Below are 14,646 nucleotides of genomic sequence, written 5' to 3' on the forward strand. Positions count from 1 at the left end.
CTGCCTGTGGCTTTATTGGTGTCTCCTCTCACAGCTGCTGGAAGTTTGAAGTGAATTCAAAGCATGTATTGCAGCGTGGGCTGAAAGCTTTAAATAACCTCATAATTGGCCATGGACAGGGGTCTGGTTTTCCTGGGTCAGAGCAGCTGTCATGGAAGGAGAAATGTGGAGACCAGGTTGGAAAGAAGGAGGAGAGAAATGGAGCCAGGAATGATGTTTCTCCACCCAACAGCTGCTGGTTAAAGCCCTGTGAGAGTGTTGGACTGTCAGGAGCATGGATTGGGATCAAGCACAGACCCTTGGTGGAGAGCTTTGGTCCACCCTGGAGCACTGTGCCAGCATTTAGGGAGCAAACACGGCCTTGAAGATTGGCAGTGAGTTTGCTCTCACTTCAAATAAGCAATAACTGCTTGATTGAGCTCTCCTGAAGTGTTGGTTTCTTCATCCCCAGCTGATGTGAGATGTTGCCTTGGCTGGGAGTGTTGGGAGCAGGGAGTGACAGCCGGGGCTTTAATGCCTGGGAGCAATTTTCCCCAGACAAGAGCTGCCAGCCTGTTAACTTCTGACACACTGATTTCCAAAATCAAACTTCTGCCTTGCAGGAAATTGCCTTTCTGTCGTTCCTGCAGCCCAGGGGCCCAGCAGGACTTTCTCTGTCCACCTGACAGCTCTTTTACCTGCTTGATTTGCCCATTTAGCTCTTCAGCGGGCAAAGCTGTGATGAGGGAGGTTCCTCGGGGCACTTAATTTGTTTTAAGGCTTTGACACGAAAACAGACCTTTTAACTGGGGAAAATGCCATCATTTGAGCCCAGCTAGAGATCTGCTTTGTGCCAGTGTCCCTGGGGTGGGGACCTGTGGGATGTGTTGCAGGGAATCAGCACAGGGCTGGACTTTGGCCACGTTCCACCCAGCTCAAAGGTCAGGGGAGGCTGGGGAGGTGTTAATGATCCTGCCAGAGTGTGCCATGGCACTGAGCTCGCAAAACATCCCTGGGAATTCTCAATCCCTGGTTCTTGCAGTTGGTAATTACACAGATTGGAGAGAGGTGTGTTTGCTGCTTCCCAAACCAGGCCAGGCAAACCCCCACCATTAATAACCCTGAGCAAAAGCTTTATTTCCATTGCTGCTGCAGAGCCTTGCAGGAAGGAAAGGGTCAAACACTGGGGGTGGCAGCACGTGGGGTCTGTTTGATGGATGATTCTCCTTTATTTGAGTATTTCTGGGATGTGAACTCCTCTGGGTGATGGACCCCTGTGAGCTGGCACTGCTTCCCAGTCGACTGGTAAGTGGATGGTTCCTCAGGGATGTGGAAATCACCAGGAAAAGCTGAGAAAGTTGGGTTATTTTAACACTAATGGTGTTGCAGCAACAGTAAATGTCCCTTTCATGTGCTTGTGCAATGCTGGGGGATGATATTGGTGATCTGGCTGTGGAAAGGTCTTTTTTAACTCAATATTTTTGGTACTGGGTATGGTAAGTAGCAAATGTGAAGGATTTTCCAGTGAGAGAAGTGAGCCTTTACGCCAATCAAAAATTTTAATGTCTCATAACATGGTTTTGTTGGTGAAATCTTGAACTAAAGGGATTCTGGAGCCCCTCCCCTGCTGCTAATCCTTCAAATTCCCACTCGATCTGAAGTGTCTGGGTTGAAATAGCAGCAGGAATGCTTATTTGCCTGGATAATAATTATGTACTTAATGCATCTATTTCTTGCATATTAGGTGTGATAAATGCAAGGCACTGGGGGTTTAATCCTCAGAATTGACCTGTGCTGTGGAAAAGCTGGTATTTTGGCCGTGGATGGAGAGTGTGGACCTGGCAGTGGGGTGGGAGGGGGGGTCTGTAACACCTGGAACTATGGAAAATGCTGCGTGTGGAGAGGGAAATTATGGGCAGAGGGTATTTAAAACCATATAAAAAGAGGTTACTCAGTGCAACTCAAAGCACAGTAGCAGATCTACAGAGGAGCACTCAAATTCCAGGCTCATCCTGACTCCCAAACTAACGGTGACAGTTGTTGCTCAGGGACCTTTCTGCTGAAAATCCATATTTAAATACTCTAAGTAATGCTCGAAATCCCCCCCAAGACCTCACAGAGTGTGTTTATTACCAGCAGAATTGGCTTAGCAGTGATAGGAACAGCAAGAATTACTGTGATTTGTTTCCTTATTCCTCTCTGCCTGGATTTGAGGTGGGTTTGCTTTAACTGGTTGGAAAATTAAGTGGTTATTTTTCTAAAATTTGTGTAGAAGCTGGAAAGAAACGACTGGATCCTGACTGTATCCAGGGCATCATTTCTCCTACTTCTAAAACATCAGTAAAAATAAGACTTTTTTGATGCTTTTTGAGGGGAAACCCTGTTGAGGAGGAGTATAAAATTCCTGTGTTAAGTTTGGTACAATCAGCCCTGGACGTAAATCTGATTTTTGCAGGTTCTCCCAGTGCCTTACAATAGGTTTTTATTTTCTAAACTAAACAGCTGTTGAAAATAATCACATCATCTGATCAGTTTAGTGTTTTCCACTAAACATCCAGGAATTCCTATGGATCAGGGGCTGCTTCCCCATCCTCTGCCAGGCAGAGGAACTCTGCTGAGGGTCTCTGGTTCTCCTCCACCAGGGTTTGCTCTGTTTTGTCTGTTCAATCTTCAAATAATTCTGCTTTTGTGAGGGAAGTTTCCTTAGTTAGAACTAAAAAGGTTTAAAAATATTCCTCCCAGCTCTCCCACCGACCTGGCTCTGAAATCAATCCTGAGCCAGCACAGCTTTGGTGGAAAATGACTTTTCCTCTTGCAATTATCAGCAACTGTTGCCTTAGATGTGAGGTGCTACATAATCCCTCTTCTCCTCAAGGGATTCCAGCTTCTTCCAGCACTTGGATCATTTTTTGGGGTGTTCATCTTTCCCTTTTGTGTCCCAGAAGTGGGAGATCTTATTTATACCCCCCCCATGTGGGTTTGCAACCCAGAGGTTTGTAGATCTCCTTCAGATGAGAAAATCACACTAAGGACATTTGTTTCAGCTGCTCTGGGCTTTGTTACAGTGAAATCCGAGTTTTTTGGAGGAAATAGCTGCAATTTGGAAGGGTCAGGGAGGAAAGGGAAGTGCTGGGCTGAGATTTGATCCCCTCTCTGCTGGTAGATGGCAACGTTAAGAAATAAAAGAGAACTATATTAAAGTGCTTAATTCTTTATGCACACAAAAGCTGCTGGTGTGTGTGGCCTGTGGGGAATCGAGATGCTTTTAGTGAGTTATTAAAAATTTAATCTAAACTTTTTATTTCATGTAATTCCTACGTTGGATTTATTAAAGAGGGACTTGGGGAACTAGTAATTCTGTACCTGAGTCATGGATGGTCATCCTCCCCCCTGGCTCCTTGGCTTGAGGGGTGTTTGATGAGCAACTGTTCTTGGTAGTTAAGAAAAAAAAATAATTAATCAGTGAATCATTCTTCCATCCTGACTCCTCTGTGCTGTGCTTTTGCATTAATGCAGAATATCCAGCTGCTTATTTAGCATTTATCCAGCTGGCCTTCCCTTTCTTCTGCTGCTTTCTCAGCCATTAGTTCTCATTTTCAAAGCGTAAAACCAACTTCTGGCTGTGCCTTGCAAAGACCAAAGGGGCCTTTTCTTGAGAGGAAGGCTCCCAGCTTGTTATTCCTGTAAGCTCACCTGGGAGCTGTTGGGAGCAGCAGGGAAACATCCTGTAGCCTTGGAAAAAAAAAACCCAACAAACATCTCCAGGACCCTTTCCCAGTCTCTGCTTCTGGGAAGGGCAAATTAGGTGAAAATCAGGGTCCCTGCAAACTTTGAATACGGCCTTGACCCCTCTTCTCCAGGAATTCCTTTGAGCTGCATCCCAAATGACCAAAATGGATGATATTTCCGTAGATTAAATAATATTTAAATTGCACAAAATAGGTGCTCAGAGCTTGGCCAGTCCTCCCCCCTGTACAAAGGCTGGAGGAACTAACCTGTTTCCCAGGAAATACCAGTCCAGGCTGTCCACAGGAGATGAGGGTTTCCCACATTTGCAGCTGGAATCAGAGAACATTGAGGGCTTGGAATGGACCTTGAAGTTCCTCGAGTCCCCTGTCCCCATATTGCCATGTAAATATATATATTTGGCTTGATGTAAAGATGAAAGATGAGATTTTGTGGTGGTGGTGCTGGGCCATTCCCCAGCCCAGATCTCTGCATGGCTTGGTCCAACATGGAGCTCTGTTATCCCCAGGGAACGGCTCCAAGCTCCCATCCTCTCCAGAGCTCCATTTGCAGTCCCTCCTGCTTTGTTCTCCCCACGTTTTCATCCTCATGAAAAGCTTGGGATGTAGAATTAGCTGCAGGTTTATGTCACTGAAATTGCTGAGACAAATCATAGACACTGGAGAGCTGCTGCAGCCTCCAAAAACCCTTCCAAGGCCTCCAGCATTCCTTTAGGAAGGCTGGAGCTCACAGCCAGTGTAGTGTCTGTATAACAATTAACAGTGTTAATGCCTGTTAATTACTCTGATTTTCATGTTTTGCCCTGGACCAAACCAAACTGGAATCCAAATGGAGCAGTTTGAGGTCTGGATCCAACCCTGCCTTGATTCCCAAGGGGCACCCTTGAGGAGGTGCTGGTGACACAGTAACTGGAGCTTTAGGAAAAGGTTTTTTTTTTTTTTTGCTTGTTACATAATCCATATGGAAGGGAATTAGTAAACATGTAACATAGCACGTGCCTGCTGGAGAAACAACAGTTTCCTGTAAAATAAACTTTCCCCAGGGAAGGCCACCAGAAGGATCCAGGTGCCTTGGACACGCTGTGGCTGTTTCCAGCCTGGAGACGAGTATTCCTTGGGGAACACCCACTGTGGGGAAGCAGAGCCCTCCTGTGCTCCCCAGCACAGCTCCCTGAGAGCTGGGGGACTTTGTTTTGTCCCTTTGAGCTGTAATTGCTCTGCTGCAGCAGCCACAGTTCCCACCTCCCTCTCCTTTTCCTCCCGTGCCTCAGGGCTTTGGTGTCGCCCATTCCCTTTCTCTCTTGTCTCCTGGTTTGAGGCCAGACCCAGCTCAGCTCCACGGGTGGGGTGTCAATCCAACCTCCAGCCCAGCCTTTGTCACCCCAGACAGTGTCCTACACCCATGTGGGACAAGCACAAACAAGGCTCCAGCCAAGGACAAACCAAACAGGATCGAGCCAGACATGGAGGGGCTGGAGCGTGTCCAGGGAAGGGAACGGAGCTGGGGAAGGGGCTGGAGCAGCAGGAGTAGCTGAGGGAGCTGGGGGGGCTCAGCCTGGAGAAAAGGAGGCTCAGGGGGGACCTTCTGGCTCTGCAACCCCCTGACAGGAGGGGGGAGCTGGGGAGGGTCGGGCTCTGCTGCCAGGGAACAAGGGACAGGAGGAGAGGGAACAGCCTCCAACTGTGCCAGGGGAGGGTCAGCTTGGATACTGGGAGAATTTCTTCACTGAAAGGGTTGTCCAGCCCTGGCACAGTTGCCCAGGGCAGTGGTGGAGTCCCTGTCCCTGTGGATGTGGCACTTGGGGACATGGGTCAGTGGTGGCCTTGGCAGTGCTGGGAATGGTTGGACTCGGTGATCACAGAGGGCTTTTCCAACCTCAACAGTTCTGTGATTCCATGGTCAGTGGCTGTGAGCAAACAGTGGCCATGACTCTGGTTTACAAAGCAGGCCTGGCTGTGGCTTTAGTTTCATGTTAAAAGGTCATTTATGATCCCTCTGCTCTGGGCTGGCAGCTCCTGGGAGAGCTGATGGAGAGAAGCTGTGCAGCAGAGACACAACAACCTGCTCTGGCTTTTCTTTCCCAGCTCCTTTTGCACTGATAGCTTGGTAAAATCCAGAAATATAATCTCTAATTTCTCTGTAGAGGGAATCTGAGGCCAGAACCAGCCTCTGCTTAATGGCACATCCCGAGGTTGTGCCAACACCTGATTGCTGAGGAGTTCCTGAAGCTTTGCCAAAACATCCCTGGGCTTGTTTGCAGGAGTAGGGCTTATTCCTAGAGCCTGCCCTGGTGATGTAGCGGTGTAATGGTGGATTTAATTCCCTGACATGAAAGGTAGGAGTCCAAAGTGGCATTAAAAGCAGAGAGTGTGGTAGGACCCAGGATGGGACGAGCGCTCCTGCTCCCCTGGCCGTCTGCAGGGGCTGAAATTGGGCCAAGACACAGCTTTATGTGCAGCACTGCTCTCTTTTCTTCTTTATAGTTGATTTTTCATTTGTCTTCACGAGTGTTGAAGCACTAAAGCCTTATTTCACTGCTTAATTATCCTTATTCCTTTTAAACTGGAAAATTACGGTGGAGCAGCGCGCAGAGCCGGAACGCTGTGTGCGTGTTAGTCCTGCTGGAAAAGGGGTTTGGAGACGTGAGGGCTGCTCTGGATGAATGGGATGCTTAGAGAAGCTCAGGAGACAGCCCCAGTCATGAGAACAAACAGCAGTTCTCTGGGTTTTGGTCACAGGAACAAGGGGCCACTGTGTGCAAATGCAGCCCCGCTGTGCCGGGGTGACGTGATGCTCCCAATCCTGCTCCCAGGTATCTTGAGCATTCCCAGGGATTTTCACGTTAGAGGTGCTGGAAAGCTGCAGGCTGAGCTTTGCTGTTCCTTTGTGTTTATATCAATCACAGGCTGCTTGGAGTTGGAAGGGACCTTAAAACTCATCTTGTTCCATGGGCAGAGACACCTCCCACCCAGCCTGCCCCAAGTTGGCCTCCGACACTTCCAGGGGTGGGGCAGCCACAGGTTCTCTGGGCCTCACCCTGGCAAGAATTTCTTCCTTACTAATGCCTCTGTTGTCCCATGGCTTCATCCCAAGAGAAAACTGCAAGTTGCACCTTCCCCTTTGTGCTCATCCAAATTAATCCTCTGGGAGCCAGCGCTGCCCTTGCTGGGCCCTTCTGCCCTCAGGGACTCCATCGCTCCCCTCAGACACTCCATTTGGACACAAAGATGTTGCAAGTGGAAAAAAATCCAACCCCCAATGTCTACCAACCCCCTGACATGCCTGGCTGTCAATACTGGTCTGATTCCAGTAGACACCTTAAAATGAATCACCCTAAAATGATCTTTATTCCGTGTAAAGACTCGCAGAAAACAAGACCCCGTGTTATCAGGAGGAGCTGGAGGCTGCCAGAACCAGAGGAAAAGAATGCCTGAGGTAGAGCAGGAGAGGGGGAGAAATGAGATTTAAGAGACAAGAGTCTCTTCTTGCTCTTATATGGTGCTGCTCTGCCACCAGCAGCAGCCCCGTGTCTCCCTCTCTCCATGACTAATAAGGCTCACTTGGGATCCACCCTTGCTTATCCTGTTATTTTTAGCTTTTTCCAGCTTCATGCTCTCTGTGCCTGCCCTACCGAGGGGGATAACTTCATGTCTTACTTTAAAGACTGGGTTTGGTGTCAGGAAGGAGCAGGAATGGGATTTCTTAGCGCTGATGGAATTGGTTTTGGGGCTGTAAGTGATACCCATTAAGGGTAATCAGCTTTCTGCCCCGGGCTGCTGCAGCACAAGAGGATTATTGGTTTTCCTTTCTCGAGTGACAGTGGGGTTGGGAGGCAAACTGAAAAAAAAATAAGCTTTGCAGCCGTTTGTTTAAAGGCTGAAAAGTTAAAATCAACCTGAAGCAGGAGCAGGGCTTTACTCACGTTGGACCTGTGTTTGCTCCATCCCATCCTTCCCAACCCCCCTGATCTCAGCAGTGTCAGGGATTGATTTTCTCTGGAGGATTATGGGTTTGGGGAGTGTTGTGTGCATGGTATAAGTAAACTCCCCCCAAAAAGGTGGATTTCTGGCAGTAAGCTTGGAATTAATGGGGATCTGCCTTCAGAGCTGTGGCAAAAATCCACAATTTCTGTCCTGCCCACGACTTAGAGGAAGGTTTGTCCCTGCAAACTCACTCTTTTCTTGAGGAAGCATTTAAAGGGCACACAGTCACCTGTTTGCACCAGTATATTCATATTGATGGGCTTTGCCTCTGCTTGAAAAGGAAACTTTTCGTTCCACGGTGCGTTTGTAACCCGGGTGTGTTTATTCTTCAGCCTGCAAGTCCCTGCTCTGGGCTTTTTATCGCCCGTTTTGCAATTCAAATGAGCTGTAAAATAAAGCCAGCCCAGAAATAAGCCCTCTCAGCTGTTCCCAACTGGAAAGCAGGAGGGGAATGGAAAGGGATAGATGACCTCGAGGCAACCCCGCGGCAGGATAATCCCATCCCCACCCCCAGATGTTGCCCTCTGGCTCCTGTGGGGTCACAGCCTTATTTATAAGTGATATCTCTTATTTATTAAAAGTGATAACTCAGCCCCTGATTTTTGCTGCAGGATGAAATAAGTGCAGCCCCGTTGTACAGGGCACACGAAAAAGGAATTAATCACCTGTATTTAAATGCAGGTTGTGCTGCTCTGCCTGCCTGCAGTTCCAGGGATTTTTGCCACAATTTAAAGGGCTTAATATTTCATCCAGAAATTACTTTTGGCCCCAGACCAGTGGCTTAATGGTTTCTAAGTGTTGGGCATGGGATGTGCCCAACTCAGCAACACTCTGCCTCCAACTCAGCAACACTTCCACATAATTCCTGCTGTCCCAGGAAGGTGAAGGCCACCCTGTCCTTCATCCTCTCAGGGAAAATCTCTCTCTTGTCCTGCCATTTTTCCACTCTTCTCTCTTACTCCTGGAAAAATACATTAATTCTCTCTGCTGCTGCTAAAATGTGTGTGTCATGGGGCCCAGTGCAGCTTTATTTTTTTTCAAATATGTTTTCGAAAATAACAAATTTAATATTTGAAAAATGAAAATAAATAAAATAAGTGGGGAGAAGAAGGATAGGGAAACTTGTCTGTGAGCTGCATGTGCTGACCATGGATTTGAAAATACATAACTGGGTTATTAGGGCAGTGAAAAACTTCTATTAAATTTGGTATCAAAGAGATCAGATGAAGATGTTCCTCACAGCTCACACTTTAATGATTTTCAGCTATTCTGTGTCAATATTTATAAAGCTGCAGCTTTGGGAATATTTCATGGAAAATTTCAGATGGTTTTGGGAGCTGATGGGTATCAGGATACTTCAGCCCAGCACGGCTTGGAGCAGAAAATAGGATTTAGAGGTGAAGTCAGGGGGTCTCCTTGATTGCAGGGTGGTGTGGATGCCCTGGCTGATGGTGCCAGGCTGCTCCTGGTGAAGGCAGGGGGTGAGTCGGGCACAGCTGGTGCAGCAGGACTGGGAATGCTGCTGTCCCTGGGCTGGATTGGCACATCAGCTGCAGGGAGGGAGGATGGCTGAGCTTTGAGTTCAGTTCAGCTCGGGCAAATATCACCCAGCCCAACCCCTCTGCTTTCCCAGGATGCAGGGCACTGTGTGTGCCAGCCAAAAATGGGTAAAATTGGGTTGTAGCCGATGGGATTTGCTACAAATCCGCTCCCAAATGGGGTAGAAATAGTGCTGCAGAGTGAGATGGGTTGGGATATTTGAATTTATTGGTGCTGACACCAAACCTGACAGGTCTGCCTCATCCTGCTGAAGAGCTCGTGTTGTCCATAAGCATTCTGGGAATATTGCATTTCCCCAAGAATATTTTATTTTTAACCATATAAATCACATTGCAAGGAGGCAGCTGGAGCTTTGCTGTTCTGTATCCTCACATTCTGTAGGTGCTGGTAGGTTAAATGGTTCATGGAATCAGGGAATGGTTTGGGTTGGAAGGGACCTTAAAGGTCATCCTTAAAGTGCCACCCCCTGCCATGGGCAGGGACACCTTCCACTAGCCCAGGTTGCTCCAACCTGGCCTTGGACACTTCCAGGGATCCAGGGGCAGCCACAGCTTCTCTGGGCAAAACCTGTGCCAGGGCCTCCCCACCCTCCCAGGGAAGGATTTATTCCTAATATCCAACGTAAATCCACCCTCCTGTAGCATAAAACCATTCCCCTTGTCCTGTCCCTCTTGTCCCCAGTCCCTCTCCAGCTCTCCTGGAGCCCCTGTAGGCACTGGAAGCAGCTCCAAGGTTTCCCTGGAGCCTTCCTCTCTCCACTCATTAGCAGTGAGTGCTTGGTGGGCTCATACCTGCTCCTCATCAGCCTGTAAATTCTCTAGTAAACATGTGTGATCCAGCTCATAAATTGCCCAATTAAAAATTCAGCCTGTGTGGTACCAGTGAGCCTCCCTGAATGGGGTCCATGGAAAAATCTGGTTGTTTTCCCTGTGATTTGTCGCTTTTATGTCACCAGAGAGTTATAAATACTTGTGTGGCTTAAATGATTCCCTCCAGTTCCCTGTTTGACATCCTGTGCATCAGAGGAATCAGGATGTGGAATTGCTGTATCCTTCTGTTCCGTGTTCTGAGGGAAGAGAAAATCGTGGTTTCATTATGTATTATGTATTTTTATCCTAAATTAATCAGCTGGTATCCCTGTTCTTCTGGGGGGAGTTGTTAAGGTGCTGCTTGGAAAGGACTCCAGAAACCTCCAGGGAAGTAAAAGGGGCTTGGAAGAGGGAAGGACATTGGGCTCTTAAGTCACTGGAGATTTATCCTCTCATAGAGCAGAGTAACACATCCAAAATGATGGCAAAGCCCTCAGCATCATCTTCCTTAAATAAAAAAGTAATAGTCTAAAACATTATCCATGGGTGTAATCCAAACAAATGCTCCCCTTTCAAGCAGATGTCTAGTATTAACTGATTAAAAATAATCTCTTTTCTCTTTATTTTTCTTGCTGGATTTAAACCCTGGGAAAGCTTTAGCTTGGCTTAAAGAGGAGCTAAATCCCTCACTCCCAGGAAATCATCAGCAAATAAAGCTGAAATCCTGGGATGCTGTGTTTAATTCCTGGTTCCCTGTGAGCTCGTTGTGTTTGGGCAAGGCCATGGACACAGGGGCAGCAGGAGCATCTCCCTCTGCTGGGATGGGCTGTTATTCCAGAAGAGGCCACGGAGATGCTCCAAGGGCTGGAGCCCCTCTGCTCTGGAGCCAGGCTGGGAGAGCTGGGGGGGTTCACCTGGAGAAGAGAAGGCTCCAGGGAGAGCTGAGAGCCCCTTGCAGGGCCTGAAGGGGCTCCAGGAGAGCTGGAGAGGGACTGGGGACAAGGGATGGAGGGACAGGACACAGGGAATGGCTTCCCACTGCCAGAGAATGGGATACTGGGAAGGAATTCCTGGCTGTGAGGGTGGGGAGGCCCTGGCACAGGATGCCCAGAGGAGCTGTGGCTGCCCCTGGATCCCTGGACGTGTCCAAGGCCAGGTTGGAGCAACCTGGGCCAGTGGAAGGTGTCCCTGCTCATGGCAGGGGTTTGGGACTAGACAGTCTCTAAGGTGCTTTCCAACCCAAACCATTCTGTGATTCTGTGAAAATCAAAACAGTGTTTTCCCAGGTGTTCAGCTCCTCCCTCATTTTTCCCTGTTATTTTGAGACTGGGAAAAAAATAAACAAATAAATAAAAAAGCCTGTTAATTCAGCCTGGCTTTTCGTACGAGCCAGAGGGGTTGGCCAGTCCCAGCCTGAAAAATAAACCTTCCCAGCTGATAAGGCCCCTGGAGGAATGACCGTGGGCAGGAAAACCTTTGTGGTGTTTCCCTGGGAGAGCAGGAATGCCGTGCCTCTCCTGCCTTGTGGAACAAACGCCGCTCCTGCCCTTTTCCTCCCCATCCCAAAGCCCCGGGGGTGCGGGACTGTGTCAGTCCCTGCAGCTGCTGGGGGGGTTCGGGCACAGAGCACGACACGTGTGTGTAAAAATAAATGTGTGGGACAGCGAGAAACGAGGAACACGTCAGGAAAAGGGCTGGCTGCGGCTTCCCGGTGAGTAATCCGGCCGGGCTGCTTCCCTTCCCTCCCCTCCCACGGGTGCCCTCTCTCCCAGGCACTGGGAACGGGAGGGTTTGGCTTCGCTGCACGGCTTTATTCTTTCCAAGGAGTGTTTTCCCCCCAGCGGGAATGATGATGGGAGAGCCGATAACCCCGGTGTGTCCCTCCCTCTGCCCTGTTAATGATTTCCTTGGACCCGGGGCAGAGGTGCAGCAGCCAGGGAAAGCAGAAGGCTGGGATGGGGGCAGGCAGGGACAGCCTGGCAGGGGGAATTCTGCTGCCTGCCTTTGCCTTCCTGAAAACAGGGCTGCTGGAGATGGGCAGCACTTGGGATGTGCCATGTAGGCTTAAAAAAAAAAAAATCCTCAAAGTACGTGCCCAGAATCAGAAATTCTATGTTTTCCCCCAGAACTGGGGATACCAGGTGTTTTCTCCTTCCATAGACAGATAATTAATGAAATGCTGTTGTTCACTGCAGGAATTGGAGTGTCTGGTAGAGCTGTGTGGTTTTGATCTGTGTGTCCATGGGATTGAATTCCTTGTGTCCTCACCCCTGCAGGCATCCAGGACATCAGGCCTGGCCCGTTCCTGGTGTCACCTCCCCTGCAGGTCCGGGCTGGGGGACTGAGCCAGGACAGCCCCTGTCCCTGAGCAGCATCTCCATGGACCCTCTGGAGGAGCCCTGGAGGGGTTTTGGAGGGAAGAGTTTGATGCCAGAGTTGTGTCAGACCCCCTGGAGATGTTCTCCAGGCCTTCCTGAACCACATGTTTCTAGTTCAGAGCTGGTTTGGGCAAAGCTTCGGGAAAACTTGTCAGGTTGTCTCCTCAGTGGTAAAAGACCCCCTAAATCAGAGGGTGACCCGATAAGAAATGCAAACCAGGCAGTGCAGGTACCCCCTGAGTTTCTCTTCCCAGCTGAGAAGGGGCTGTTGGGGGCTTTCCCTGGGGCTTCCCACTGGGTTGTGTCTCCAAGGATATCAGCAGCACGTGTTCCCTGCCTTCATCCAGGAGCAGTTTCCCAGTGACCCACCTGGAGAGCTGCCAGGAGCCTTTCACTCAACGTAATCACCCCCTGCTTTAATTATTACCTGCCTTCCCACCTCATTTCTGCAAGGATCATGCAAATGGATACAGGGCAGGGGAGCAAATCCAGAGGCTGAGGATAATCCCTGGCCCTTTCCACCTCCATCCCGGGCTCATCCTGGAGGGAAGAGCTTTGCTGCAGACAGGTGGCTTTGCTGCAGCAGGTGAACGTGGCTCTCTCTGGGGTCATTTTTCCAAAAGAATCAGCTATTTAATAATTTGGGGGGTTCATCCCATGCCACACCAGGTTGATGCAGTCCCCACTGGGATCAGCTCTGAGTCACCACTGTTATAGATAGATCAGCACGTGGGAAGTAGGGGGGGGAATTTTGGGAGTTTTCCTTGTGATGCACAAAATAAATGGCATTAGAGTTTATGTAATGCAGGGAGCTGCTTTTAGCTCGCCACAGATACTTCTGCAAAGCAAGCCCGAGGTTATATGGTATATTTAATTTATATTTATTTTATTATTTATGGTATATTTAAAACTGGAGATGTTTTATTTTGATGGGGTTTTTTGAATTTTATTTTAATGTTTGGAAACAGCAAAACATGTTTTATTACCCAGGTGGTTGAGTGGGATTCTCTGCAGTAAAAACCAGGCAGTGACTTCATCCTCTCTTAGAAACTTATGCAGAATATATTATTATTTTTTTCTTTTTAAAGGAAATATCTGGGGGTTTTTTTGAAAGCTTTCCTGCTGTAGGGCAGAGGGCACTGGGGAGGAGGGTCTGGGGGTTCTCTCCATCCATGTCCCAGCTGCACAGGGACTCCAGGGACTCTCCATGCATCCGCCCACGGCTGCTCCAGCCTGTTTGTGCTGGTGGGAAGCTGGGAGAGCTGGAAAAGCTGGGGCAGAGCGATGATCCTACAAAGGCCTTTTTTTTTCTAAAGGCACATCTGGTGTGGGGAATCAAATCCGAGCTGCTCTGCGAGCAAGTGTGTCTGGATTTCACAGTCATGTGCGTCCCTGCAGCTGGGACTGGGAGCAGGATAAAGCCCTATTTGCCTAAGGAAGGGAGGGGAAGGCCTGGAATTCCTGCTAGTGGCTGGTGCCTGCCCGGGTGAGAGTGCCCAGTGCACGGGGTGAGCCCAACCTGTCGCTCTCTGGGTGTTTTCGTGCCCCTTGGATGGGCTGTGTCCAGCCAAAATTAGGAACTGAACATGAGACTTGCTGAGTCCTCATCCCCAACCACAGCCAGGGCCAGAACAGCCCCAAGCTCTTGTGAATGGGGCTGGGGGGGTTTGTGCTGAGGTTAGAAAAGACCTCCAAGATCATCAGTTCCAAACTTTGAATACCTCCAAGCCCATTAAACCATATTGTGAAGTATCCTCTCGTTTTTTTAGCACTTCCAGGGATGGTGACTCCACCACCTCCCTGGGAACCTGTTCCAGTGTTTCACCACTCCCTCAGGGAAGAAATTTTTCCTGATATCCAACCTGAACCTCCCCAGGCTCAACTTAGGGCCGTTTCCCCTTGTCCCGTGGATTTCCCTGGATCCCAAAGCAGGTCGGGGGTGCGGTGGGGGCCCGGCCCAGGGGGGTTCCCTGGCAGAGCTGCCGTTCCCTCGCTGCGGGCTGGAGAAGGTATAAATAGCCGGGAATGTAGGGCAGAGCCTCTGCCGGCAAATCCCGCGCGGGATCGCTGTGGCAGAAGGCAGCGGGAAGGTGCCTGTTCGCCCTTATCTGAGGTGTCTTCGGGCAGCTGGTGCCTCGCAGCCGCGATCCATCACCCGCGGGGCCGCTCCCGCACCCGGGGCTCGGGGGG

The sequence above is a fragment of the Manacus vitellinus genome, unplaced genomic scaffold (genome assembly GCF_001715985.3).
Source record: "Manacus vitellinus isolate BGI_N305 unplaced genomic scaffold, ASM171598v3 scaffold_45_pilon, whole genome shotgun sequence".
Taxonomy (NCBI): domain Eukaryota; kingdom Metazoa; phylum Chordata; class Aves; order Passeriformes; family Pipridae; genus Manacus; species Manacus vitellinus.